General features: G+C 44.6%; 1 long non-coding RNA gene across 2 annotated transcripts in view; it reads left to right on the top strand.

Moving 5' to 3' along the window:
- LOC141027646 (uncharacterized) overlaps positions 1 to 2,280 on the top strand; it is a 34,321-nt gene extending 32,041 nt beyond the window's left edge. Inside the window, exon 3 of one of the 2 annotated variants that reach the window (XR_012189306.1) lies at positions 2,031 to 2,280. This is a non-coding gene — a long non-coding RNA (uncharacterized lncRNA). Of the gene's footprint in view, positions 1 to 701; positions 809 to 2,030 lie in introns of those variants that run through there. The other variant, XR_012189308.1, reaches the window with a different exon arrangement.
- The last annotated feature ends 11,781 nt before the right edge of the window (positions 2,281 to 14,061 follow it).

Genomic DNA, 14,061 nt, shown 5'->3' with positions numbered 1-14,061 from the left:
ATGAGATGCTCGTGTTTGCACCGTTTCCTAGTTGTCATTGCACATTTCTCCTAGTTTGCCATGCCGCGTACCGTGGGAACCCGGAATCCGGGAGCACCCCACCATCCTTGCATGACACGCTCACGCCCACTTCTTTTGCACCGGTATCTCCGTGAGCTATCAATACCGATATGTTGCCGTGGCATCATTTTCGGATTCGTTGCCGTGGCACCCTTTTCCTTCGTCCATGGCGACAAATGCCTCGTATCATGCTCATGTCCACGTTTTCATAAAATTGCTTAAAAACTTGCATATGTCATTCGCATCATGATAACAACATTTAAATGTTTAAAATTGTTGTTTGCCGTAAATTGCGAAATGACATATGGGGATTTTCCGGAATTGTTGTTCGTTGTTCCGGCCTCATTTAAAATTGCCTAGATAGTTAGTTTATTTATGCTTCACCTCTTGCCATGGTAATCAACATTTAATATGGTCGAGTACATAATGAGAGAGAACTAAATAATTGATGTGGTGTTTCGTCAATATGCAACTCGTTGCATATTGAGCTCCATTTAATTTGTAGTATTGTTTGTTGCACTTTGCCATGCCATGCATATTTAAACCGGGCATGCATCATACTTGACTGTGCATCATGCCATGGGTATGTGGTGGTTGTTTACTATGTTGTTTGTTTCTTTCCGGGTTGCTTCTCTCGTTAGCTTCGGTTTCGTTCCGGAGTTGTGAGGATTCGTTCGACTACACCCGTTTGTCTTCTTCATGGACTCGTTCTTCTTCCTTGCGGGATCTCAGGCAAGATGACCATACCCTCGAAATCACTTCTATCATTGCGTGCTAGTTGTTCGCTCTATTGCTATGCTGCGCTACCTATTCACTTGCTCTTCAAGCCTCCTAAATTGCCATGAACCTCTAACCTTTGGCACCCTTCCTAGCAAACCGTTGTTTGGCTATGTTACCGCTTTTGCTCAGCCCCTCTTATAGCGTTGCTAGATGCAGGTGAAGATGAAGATTGCTCCATGTTGGATTATGTTTATGTTGGGATATCACAATATCTCTTATATTATTAATGCATCTATATATTTGGTAAAGGGTGGAAGGCTCGGCCTTATGCCTGGTGTTTTGTTCCACTCTTGCCGCCCTAGTTTCTGTCATACCGGTGTTATGTTCTTTGATTTTGCATTCCTAACGCGGTTGGGTGATTTATGGGACCCCCTTGACAGTTCGCTTTGAATAAAACTCTTCCAGCAAGGCCCAACCTTGGTTTTACATTTGCCTCACCTAGCCTTTTTCCCTTGGGAGTCGCGCTCTCGAGGGTCATCTTATTTTACCCCCCCGGGCCAGTGCTCCTCGGAGTGTTGGTCCAAACTAGAGCACCGTGCGGGACCATCCCTTGGCAACTTGGGTTACGTCGGTACCTGTACGCTTCGCTTATCCGGTGTGTCCTGAGAACGAGATACGTGCGACTCCTATCGGGATTGTCGACACATCGGGCGGCTTTGCTGGACTTGTTTTACCATTGTCGAAATGTCTTGTAACCGGGATTCCGAGACTGATCGGGTCTTCCCGGGAGAAGGAATTTTCTTCGTTGACCGTGAGAGCTTATAATTGGCTAAGTTGGGACACCCCTGCAGGGTTTTATCTTTCGAAAGCCGTGCCCGCGGTTATGTGGCAGATGGGAATTTGTTAATATCCGGTTGTAGAGAACTTGACACTTGACCGTAATTAAAACGCATCAACCGCGTGTGTAGCCGTGATGGTCTCTTCTCGGCGGAGTCCGGGAAGTGAACACGGTTTTTGGGTTATGTCTGATGTAAGTAGGAGTTCAGGATCACTTCTTGATCATTACTAGTTGACAACCGTTCCGTTGCTTCTCTTCTCGCTCTCATTTGCGTATGTTAGCCACCTTATATGCTTAGTGCTTGCTGCAGCTCCACCTCATTACCCCATCCTTTCCTATAAGCTTAAATAGTCTTGATCTCGCGGGTGTGAGATTGCTGAGTCCTCGTGACTCACAGATACTTCCCAAACAGTTGCAGGTGCCGATGAGACCAGTGCAGGTGTCGCAACTGAGCTCAAGTGGGAGCTCGATGAAGATCTTGTTCGTTGTGTTGTTTCTTTTCATATTGATCAGTAGTGGTGCCCAGTTGGGACGATCGGGGATCTGGCAGTTGGGTTGTCTTCTTTTCTTTTGGTTCCGTAGTCGGACCTATGTGTGTATCTTGAATGATGTATGATTTAATTATGTATTGTGTGAAGTGGCGATTGTAAGCCAACTCTTTATCCCTTTCTTGTTCATTACATGGGATTGTGTGAAGATGATCCTTCTTGCGACAAAACCACAATGCGGTTATGCCTCTAAGTCGTGCCTCGACACGTGGGAGATATAGCCGCATCGTGGGCGTTACAAGTTGGTAATCAGAGCCATCCCCGACTTAGGAGCCCCCTGCTTGATTGAATCGTTGACGTTGTTGAGTCTAGAACGAAAATGTTTTGAGTCTTAGGATTATATATATCGGAGAGTAGGATTCTTTTTACTCCTCAGTCCCTTCGCCGCTCTGGCGAGGCCTCCTGACGTAGAAGTTTTGACTTTTCTCTCCTCAAATTTCACTAAAAAAATTTTAGGATCACGCGGGTATCTTGGAATCGTTCCGATGGTTTTGTGACGAGAACATTGTTCTTGGTGCCTCCTGACATTTAGGGGTTGTGGCAGTGTCCCGGGGAGTTGAGCTCCGAGGTGTTGTCGTCACAATTTTATCGTTGCAGTTCTGGAATACCTGAGTTTCGCCGACATCGAAATCTCTTTTATGCAGTTGTTGGTGAGATCACCTCGACGCCACCCAGTACTGGGGCGGGAGTTCGGGAGTATTGCCATAACTCGTATAACGGATGCTTTTCGAAGGTTGAGGTAAACGATTTCCGAAGATTTCTTGGTTATGTGTTGACGGATGGATACAACTGGATCTAGGTATTGTTAGTTTGGGTGATATATTTTGTGTCCCCTGTATCCCCAACACCTGATTGCATAACCAGAAAGTCTCGGGAGTTTATAAGTGGGAATTCAAGTATCTCTTAGGATATCTTTCCGACAGATGCATGATATGAGATTGGGGTTCGACGTCTAGTGGTCCGCCTTTCCACGGTTGGTTTTACAGTGGTCTCGTAGTGTCTTAAAGAGTCCTTGGCTATGCCGACCCGGGGACGCTTCGTATGTCATGTGCACTGCCTTGTACATGATGGTGCTGTACGATCGAGCCCATGTGGGCCCCACCACGAAAACTTCGGACGAAATCTCTATCATATGTTTGTTCCGGCTTAGTTCCTAAGCCAATCCTTTGTTTTGTTTTAAGTTGTGGTATTCGAGTTGCTTCAATGTCAAGTGTCGAATCCATACCTTCCCTAAACGGTGTTCTCATATTGCTAGGTGAATACTAATCCTTCTTGATCATCGAGGTCATCATGTTAATTCTTTTCCAACCGGCGTGTTTCTCTTCAAGTGGATCCGATCATTTTCAACATTCACAAGATCACCTCTCAGTTTTTCCCAACGTTGTTTGTTTCATCCGTCCCAAATTGTCTTTGTTTTCCCGCCCTCCCACCCTTTTCCTTCAAGGAAGCAGATGTCTTAACCAAGTATCCATTTTATTCATGTGAAGTCCCTTCATTCTTTTCAATCAATGTTCTTACCCGGTGGTTATCAGGAAGATGTTCTTCAAGTTTTTCATTCTTCGTTCTTTTCTTCTGCGGTGGACTAAATTCAAGCCTTCAATGTTGGTCACATTCCTTTCCGTGTTTCAAATGTTTTCTCATGCCGGTGTATCTCTTAATCATTCACCTCTCGCTTTCCATGTGTTCCGGAGTGTTGAAGATATCTCAGGAGACTCGCATTTCCATTCTCAATCCGTTCAAGCTATCTCGAGGTTGTTATCTCTTTTGGGCCATTTAATTCAACCGGTGCAATCTCCTTTTCAAGTAATCATTTCAACGGTGTTTCTTTTAAGTGGGCCCTAACCCACGGGTCTTTTTCCAGGATCTTACCTGACTCTTCTAATTTTTCCGGAGTTACTCTCAAATTCATTGCAAAGTTTGACGTAAGAATGAATTATCATCAGTCAAATGTCTTTCTCCAAGATCTTTCAAATTCTTTTCATCGTTGGTTCAACCTTTCCAATTTTCATCCCGAGGTATCTCAACAATTCATGATGGTGTTTCTCATCGTCATTCTCAACATCTGAAGACCGAAGAAGAATTTCTCCTAAATCTTGGTCCGTTCTCTTGAAGATTCATAGTTCTAGCTTATGCCATCCTCTCATAATTGTTTTTCGATTGTGAGAATTCTTTTCTTACCCATCCGGAGCATTTCATGAGTTGTTTTCATTTCTTGATCATCCAAAGGCCATCATTTCAGAAGATTTCTTCGTTCTAAGTTTTCGGATTCGTTCTCCAATTATTCTAAATTGTTGTCTCTTCGTTCATCTCCATATTCTCCCGGTGCATCGTTCAAGTATCCTCTAGTCAGCTCGTGATCTATTCGTTCTCATGTATCTAAATTCCCTCGAGTATTTTCGCGCGTTCTTTAATTCTTACGGTGTTTCGTCCTCTTTTCTTTAATTGTTTTCAATTCTCGCGGTGGTTCGCTCAAGATTTTTCTCTTCCTTCGTTATCATATCAATTTATTCGTTGTTTCAATCCTACCGGTGGTTCGATGAAGACCTTCCCAAGTTTGCGATATATCTATCTTAATCCTTTCTACGAGAATAAGTAGTATGCCAAATCCGTTGTTTGTCATCAATCTAAATTGGTGAAGGATACACGTAATGTAATTCTTATTCTTGTCTCCTCCAAGTGAGTAATTCCTTCTTCCGGAGTTCGTTCATGATATCAAATTCTCGGTTCCAAGTTGTTCATCTTTTCTTTCCGGAGTTCCAAGTTTTATAGATTATATCATCTCGAAGCTTCATCTAATCATTGCAAGGCTTCTCCCGGAGTTCTTTTCAACTTTCCCTTTCGTCTGATCATTCTTTTATTACCGGAGTTCTTCATGGAGGCTCTACAGGGTGGTTCGTCAAGGATTCTTTTCATTCTTCAATTGTTCTTCAAGATTTCTCTTGGAGTCAAGATCCGTCAAGCTATACTCTAAAATAAACATGGTGCTCAACACATGTTTGTTTTGAGAAGTTCAAGCATTCTTCATCTTGCATTCCGAAGTGCAATTCTTTCTCTCTTATCTTTTGAGGTGGTGTTATGTCATTCTTGACAATTTGAGTTCGCGTTTCATGATTCACATGTTGTCAAGAATGAGATATTTTAAATCCACCAATCTCTTCGTTGGATTTATCTTGTGTCATGTTTCACCTAAAGCCTTCCCTAAGGAATGTTGCTATTATGGTGCTTATCAATGATCCAAGTTTTCTCCTATCCTCTTGGTGAAAGAAGTTTTTTTCATCGCCTTGGTGCTCTCACTCAAACCAATGGTTTCCTTTAGTGGCCGTTTGTCACCTCATAATTTTGAGATGTGTTCCATAAGCCCACTACAAGCTTGTTCTTTTCGTTGTTGATTTCCCAACAACTCCGTTATTACCTTCTTGGAAGGATGCTTTCCAAGCTCATTTGTGGCAGAAGTTGTCATTTTCTTCTACATTCTTTATTCCAAGGATCTATCTTTTATTATTTATTTCTTCCGGAGGCATTGTGATGTTGCTCTCTTCACTCATCTTCTTGGTTTGTGAGGACCGTGTTTTTTTCGTGCTTATCCATTTCCAACCGGAGTGTCGTGCGCTCTTTTCAAGTTCTTCCCATTCTGTCAAGTTTTGTCTCCTTTTCAAACGGAGTGCTATCTGAAATCTTTCCTACCCCTTGTGCCATTCTTTCATTAGTTCCGGAGGAAATGTGTTGTTAATTTCATCGAGTATCCTCTCTTCTTGTCAAGATCATGTTCAATTCCTTCCATTTACAGTCGGAGTGCTGCCCAAATTATATCACTCTTATTCCTTCTCTATCTTGTTTTAACCGGAGTGTTGTCGTAATTGATCTTTATCGTTCCTTATACATCTCGTTTCAACCGGAGTGCTTGCATGTACTTCTTGTCCATCTTAACCATTTTTGTTTGTTTTTCAACCTACAAGGTTCTTGTAATGGTCCTTGTTCCTCTTGCTGAACGGAGTGTTGTAAATTTTGTTCACCTCCGTCGTGTCATTTCTTCAAGCTTTGCGACCTCTCAAGGTTCTTTGGTTTCACTCGTTTGTCAAAGAAGCAATTTGTTTTACCTCTTCCTCTTCCGTTTCTCTCCGGTGCCATCCTAGATCTCGGGACGAGATCCTCTTGTAGTGGTGGAGTGTTGTAACGCCCTGAGACTGACGCTTCAGAAGACTTCCATATTTTTGTGATCACCGTGTGTTTCTTTTGTGCTTGCTCTTTTATTCTTTCATTGCATCATGTCATCATGCCATCATGTCATTAATTTTTTTAAACTCAACTAAGTAAATTGCATGGATCTTCGATCCATTTAAATCGAGGGAATTGCACATGGTGATTTCTCTTTATAACATATATCCTCCCAATATTATTAGGGAGCTATATTAAAATTTTCCATTAATTGGAGTTCACCATAACACACCTGCAAATAGCCCAATGCCTTTGTTATTTTAATTCTTGGTCTCCAACCTCGTCATATATATTTTTCATCATATTCCGGAGCTCCACCAAAAATCCGAACATTTTTGGACCGTCCCAACCCTCACTTCCTATTCAAATCATTTGAATTAAATTCAAATGCATTTGGATTTATATCGTCCAATCTGGCCTTTTCTATTTTCTCGGAACAAGCGCATTTTTGTGAGTCCGGAGAAATTATCCGCGGGTCCAACATTTTTCCCTAACCCTCTCTTTCTTTTCTTCTCTCTATTTCTTTCCTGCTAGAATGTTTAAAAGAGGTAGAGAGAGAGATGGAGCTGCTCCAGGCCGGCCCATCCTATTTTTCCCTAAGGCCCATCTGCTAGGCCCAGCCTCCCACACCTGCTCTAACCCTAGCCCGACCCCCTGCTCGATCCCCCACTCTCCCTTGTCTCCTTCCCTCGCGCCGCCACACATCGCTAGAGAGAGGAGCTCCCTGCGCTACATGGCCCGAGCGCCTCTTCCTCTCCTCGCCATCGCCGCCCTGGCGAGCGAGCCCCAGCGCCCCTCATCGCCTCGCCCGATCCCCTCTCCCCATCGTCCTCCTCCTGCGCCCATGCCTTGCCTCCCATGGCGCCCGAAGCCATGCCCCGTCGCCCTCCGGCCGGCGAGTCTAGGCCGCCCAGCTCGCCGCCGCCGCCGACGACCAAGCTTCCTCAGCGCCGCCTCTCCTCCTGCTTCTCCTCGTCGCCACCAACCCGCCGTTCGCCTCCTCCATCGACCGTCCCGGCCACCAGGGCTGTTGACGGCCGAAGCCCGGCCGCGTCGTAGCCTCTGCTGCCAGCGGCCTCGACCTCGAAGACCCCGTGGACGCCTCTGCTCCATCGCCTCCTTGCTGCTGCCCGAGCCCCAAGTCCGTCGGCCTGCCTCCGCTGTGGACTGGCAGGAACGGGACCCCGGCGACCTCCCGCGACCGGTTTCAGCAAGTTCGACGCCGAGCGCGGCTGAGATGTTCTTCCTCCCGCTGGCCTCCTCTGTACGCTAAGCCCCTCGCCTGCGTGCCAAGTTCTCGCTGCCACCGCTTTTCTCACTCACTCCGCATCCGTGGCTCTGCTGCTAGACCTCGCTGCCGAGAGCCTCGCCGTTGGCCTCCTCCTTGCCTCTGCACCTCCAGATCCTGTTGTTGCTGGACGCAACTTTGACCACGATGAATACGCCAAGACCCCGAGATCGACTTCGCGGACTGACAAGTACCACGACACCGTCGAGACCGCCAAGTACCACGACACACGGCGCCCGAACGACTACCGCACCGAACGCCAAGTACAACTATGAACTCGAAGACCTCAGATGCATCAAGTTCCTCTACGACCCGTGTACGACTACGTGATTTCACCAAGTACCCCTCGGATGCGCCAACTTCGACTACATGGACCACCAAGTTCCTCTACCGATGACTCTAACGACTACGAAACGTGTACCACTACCATCGACCCGCGAAGACCCCGTGGACGTCAAGTTCTTTGTCGTGACCCCGAGCATCTACGGAATATGTACCACTACTTCCACTACCGTCGCGAGAACGACTACTTCCCCTACGACACGTGAACAACTACTTCCACTTCGAACGCGTTCCGCCCCGTATGCACGCTTCGAAGGTGTAACCCCGAGACGACGTCCGTGGACCGAATGCATGTGTTGTATGAGATGCTCGTGTTTGCACCGTTTCCTAGTTGACATTGCACGTTTCTCCTAGTTTGCCATGCCGCGTATCGTGGGAACCCGGAATCCGGGAGCACCCCACCATCCTTGCATGACACTCTCACGCCCACTTCTTTTGCACCGGTATCTCCGTGAGCTATCAGTACCGATATGTTGCCGTGGCATCATTTTCGGATTCGTTGCCGTGGCACCCTTTTCCTTCCGCCATGGCGACAAATGCCTCGTATCATGCTCATGTCCACGTTTTCATAAAATTGCTTAAAAACTTGCATATGTCATTCGCATCATGATAACAACATTTAAATGTTTAAAATTGTTGTTTGCCGTAAATTGCGAAATGACATATGGGGATTTTCCGGAATTGTTGTTCGTTGTTCCGGCCTCATTTAAAATTGCCTAGATAGTTAGTTTATTTATGCTTCACCTCTTGCCATGGTAATCAACATTTAATATGGTCGAGTACATAATGAGAGAGAACTAAATAATTGATTTGGTGTTTCGTCAATATGCAACTCGTTGCATATTGAGCTCCATTTAATTTGTAGTATTGTTTGTTGCACTTTGCCATGCCATGCATATTTAAACCAGACATGCATCATACTTGACTGTGCATCATGCCATGGGTATGTGGTGGTTGTTTACTATGTTGTTTGTTTCTTTCCGGGTTGCTTCTCTCGTTAGCTTCGGTTTCGTTTCGGAGTTGTGAGGATTCGTTCGACTACACCCGTTTGTCTTCTTCATGGACTCGTTCTTCTTACTTGCGGGATCTCAGGCAAGATGACCATACCCTCGAAATCACTTCTATCTTTGCTTGCTAGTTGTTCGCTCTATTGCTATGCTGCGCTACCTATTCACTTGCTCTTCAAGCCTCCTAAATTCCCATGAACCTCTAACCTTTGGCACCCTTCCTAGCAAACCGTTGTTTGGCTATGTTACCGCTTTTGCTCAGCCCCTCTTATAGCGTTGCTAGATGCAGGTGAAGAGGAAGATTGCTCCATGTTGGATTATGTTTATGTTGGGATATCACAATATCTCTTATATTATTAATGCATCTATATATTTGGTAAAGGGTGGAAGGCTCGGCCTTATGCCTGGTGTTTTGTTCCACTCTTGCCGCCCTAGTTTCCGTCATACCAGTGTTATGTTCCTTGATTTTGCGTTCCTAACGCGGTTGGGTGATTTATGGGACCCCCTTGACAGTTCGCTTTGAATAAAACTCTTCCAGCAAGGCCCAACCTTGGTTTTACATTTGCCTCACCTAGCCTTTTTCCCTTGGGAGTCGCGCTCTCGAGGGTCATCTTATTTTACCCCCCGGGCCAGTGCTCCTCGGAGTGTTGGTCCAAACTAGAGCACCGTGCGGGACCATCCCTTGGCAACTTGTGTTACGTCGGTACCTGTACGCTTCGCTTATCCGGTGTGTCCTGAGAACGAGATACGTGCGACTCCTATCGGGATTGTCGACACATCGGGCGGCTTTGCTGGACTTGTTTTACCATTGTCGAAATGTCTTGTAACCGGGATTCCGAGACTGATCGGGTCTTCCCGGGAGAAGGAATATTCTTCGTTGACCGTGAAAGCTTATAATGGGCTAAGTTGGGACACCCCTGCAGGGTTTTATCTTTCGAAAGCCGTGCCCGCGGTTATGTGGCAGATGGGAATTTGTTAATATCCGGTTGTAGAGAACTTGACACTTGACCGTAATTAAAACGCATCAACCGCGTGTGTAGCCGTGATGGTCTCTTCTCGGCGGAGTCCGGGAAGTGAACATGGTTTTTGGGTTATGTCTGATGTAAGTAGGAGTTCAGGATCACTTCTTGATCATTACTAGTTGACGACCGTTCCGTTGCTTCTCTTCTCGCTCTCATTTGCGTATGTTAGCCACCTTATATGCTTAGTGCTTGCTGCAGCTCCACCTCATTACCCCATCCTTTCCTATAAGCTTAAATAGTCTTGATCTCGCGGGTGTGAGATTGCTGAGTCCTCGTGACTCACAGATACTTCCCAAACAGTTGCAGGTGCCGATGAGACCAGTGCAGGTGTCGCAACTAAGCTCAAGTGGGAGCTCGATGAAGATCTTGTTCGTTGTGTTGTTTCTTTTCATATTGATCAGTAGTGGTGCCCAGTTGGGACGATCGGGGATCTGGCAATTGGGTTGTCTTCTTTTCTTTTGGTTCCGTAGTCGGACCTATGTGTGTATCTTGAATGATGTATGATTTAATTATGTATTGTGTGAAGTGGCGATTGTAAGCCAACTCTTTATCCCTTTCTTGTTCATTACATGGGATTGTGTGAAGATGACCCTTCTTGCGACAAAACCATAATGCGGTTATGCCTCTAAGTCGTGCCTCGACACGTGGGAGATATAGCCGCATCGTGGGCGTTACAAAGGCGTAGGATGAAGATGGTCTCTCTCAAACAACCCTGCAACCAAATAACAAAGAGTCTCTTCTGTCCCCAACACACCCAATACAATGGTAAATTGTATAGGTGCACTAGTTCGGCGAAGAGATGGTGATACAAGTGCAATATGGATGGTAGATATAGGTTTTTGTAATCTGAAAATATAAAAACAACAAGGTAACTAATGATAAAATTGAGCACAAACCGTATTGCAATGCGTTGAAACAAGGCCTAGGGTTCATACTTTCACTAGAGCAAATTCTCTCAACAATAATAACATAATTGGATCATATAACTATCCCTCAACATGCAACAAAGAGTAACTCCAAAGTCACTAATAGCGGAGAACAAACGAAGAGATTATTGTTGGGTACGAAACCACCTCAAAGTTATCCTTTCTGATCGATCTATTCAAGAGTCCGTAGTAAAATAACACGAAGCTATTCTTTCCGTTCGATCTATCCTAGAGTTCGTACTAGAATAACACCTTAAGACACAAATCAACCAAAACCCTAATGTCACCTAGATACTCCAATGTCACCTCAAGTATCCGTGGGTATGATTATACGATATGCATCACACAATCTCAGATTCATCTATTCAACCAACACAAAGAACTTCAAAGAGTGCCCCAAAGTTTCTACCGGAGAGTCAAGACGAAAACGTGTGTCAACCCCTATGCATAGATTCCCAAGGTCACGGAACCCGCAAGTTGATCACCAAAATATACATCAAGTGGATCAATAGAATACCCCATTGTCACCACGGGTATCTCACGCAAGACATACATCAAGTGTTCTCAAATCCTTAAAGACTCAATCTGATAAGATAACTTCAAAGGGAAAACTCAATCCATTACAAGAGAGAAGAGGGGGAGAAACATCATAAGATCCAACTATAGTAGCAAAGCTCGCGATACATCAAAATCGTGCCAAATCAAGAACACGAGAGAGAGAGATCAAACACATAGCTACTGGTACATACCCTCAGCCCCGAGGGTGAACTACTCCCTCCTCGTCATGGAGAGCGCCGGGATGATGAAAATGGCCACCGTGAGGGATCCCCCCTCCGGCAGGGTGCCGGAACAGGGCCCCGATTGGTTTTTGGTGGCTACAGAGGCTTGCGGCGGCGGAACCCCCGATCTAGGTTATGTTCTGGAAGTTTGGGTATATATAAGAGGTGTTGGCCTCGAGAACAAGTCAGGGGGGGTCTCCAAGGCAGCCACGAGGTAGGGGAAGCGCCCAGGGGGGTAGGGCGCGCCCCCACCCTCGTGGGTGCCTCGGGACTCTTCTGGCCCTTCTCTGATACTCCATGGGCTTCTTCTAGTCCAAAAATAATCTCCGTGAAATTTCAGGTCAATTGGACTCCGTTTGGTTTTCCTTTTCTGCAATACTCAAAAACAAGGAAAAAACAGAAACTGCACTGGGCTGTAGGTTAATAGATTAGTCCCAAAAAATCATATAAAATAGCATATAAATGCATATAAAACATCCTAGATGGATAATATAATAGCATGGAACAATCAAAAATTATAGATACGTTGGAGACGTATCAAGCATCCCCAAGCTTAATTCCTGCTCGTCCTCGAGTAGGTAAATGATAAAAACAGAATTTTTGATGTGAAATGCTACCTAACATAATTTTCAATGTAATTCTCTTTATTGTGGCATGAATGTTCAGATCCGAAAGATTCAAGACAAAAGTTTAATATTGACATAAAAATAATAATACTTCAAACATACTAACCAAGCAACTATATCTTCTCAAAATAACATAGCCAAAGAAAGCTCATCCCTACAAAATCATATAGTTTGGCCATGCTTCATTTTCGTCACACAAAATGCTCCCATCATGCATAACCCCGATGACAAGCCAAGCAATTATTTCATACTTTAGTATTCTCAAACTTTTTCAACTTTCACGCAATATATGAGCGCGAGTGATGGACTTAGCACTATAAGTGGAATAGAATATGATGATGGAGGTTGTGTGGAGAAGACAAAAGGGAGAAAGTCTAACATCGACGCGGCTAATCAACGAGCTATGGAGATGCCCATCAATTGATGTCAATGCGAGGAGTAGGGATTGCATGCAATAGATGCACTAGAGCTATAAATGTATGAAAGCTCAACAAAAGAAACAAAGTGGGTGTGCATCCAACTTGCTTGCTCATGAAGACCTAGGGCATTTGAGGAAGCCCATTGTTGGAATATACAACCCAAGTTCTATAATGAAAATTCCTACTAGTATATGAAAGTGGTAAAATAAGAGACTCTCTATCATGAAGATCATAGTGCTACTTTGAAGCACACGTGTTGAAAAAGGATAGTAGCATTGTCCCTTCTCTCTTTTTCTCTCATTCTTTTTGGCCTTCTCTTTTTTTGGCCTTTCTTTTTTTGGCCTTTCCTTTTTTTATTTGGCCCTTCTCTCTTTTTTTATTTCCTCACACGGGACAATGCTCTAATAATGAAAATCATCACACTTTTATTTACTTAGAACTCAAGAATTACAACTCGATACTTAGAACAAAAATATGACTCTATGTGAATGCCTCCGGCGGTGTACCGGGATGTGCAATGAATCAAAAGTGACATGTATGAAATAATTATGGAGGTGGCTTTGCCACAAATACGATGTCAACTACATGATCATGCAAGGCAATATGACAATGAAGAAGCGCGTCATAATAAACGGAACAGTGGAAAGTTGCATGGCAATATATCTCGGAATGGCTATGTAAATGCCATAATAGGTAGGTATGGTGGCTGTTTTGAGGAAGATATAGGGAGGCATATGTGTGTTAGAGCGTATCATATCACGGGGTTTGGATGCACCGGCGGAGTTTGCACCAACTCTCGAGGTGAGAAAGGGCAATGCACGGTACCGAAGAGGCTAGCAATAATGGAAGGGTGAGAGTGCATATAATCCATGGACTCAACATTAGTCATAAAGAACTCACATACTTATTGAAAAAATCTACAAGTCATCAAAACCAAGCACTACGCGCATGCTCCTAGGGGGATAGATTGGTAGGAAAAGACCATCGCTCGTCCCCGACCGCCACTCATAAGGAAAGCAATCAAAGAACACCACATGCTTCAAATTTGTCACACAACGGTAACCATACGTGCATGCTACGGGACTTGCAAACCTCAACACAAGTATTTCTCAATTTAAAAATTACTCAACTAGCACGACTCTAATATCACCATCTTTGTATCTCAAAACAATTATCAAGTATCAAACTTCTCATAGTTTTTAATGCACTCTATATGAAAGTTTTTATTATACCCATCTTGGATGCCTATCATATTAGGACTAGTTTCATAA

Source organism: Aegilops tauschii, chromosome 7, assembly GCF_002575655.3.
Source record: "Aegilops tauschii subsp. strangulata cultivar AL8/78 chromosome 7, Aet v6.0, whole genome shotgun sequence".
Lineage (NCBI taxonomy): Eukaryota > Viridiplantae > Streptophyta > Magnoliopsida > Poales > Poaceae > Aegilops > Aegilops tauschii.
Note: the sequence above shows the minus strand (reverse complement) of the source record. Positions and strands in the feature narration are given on the sequence as shown.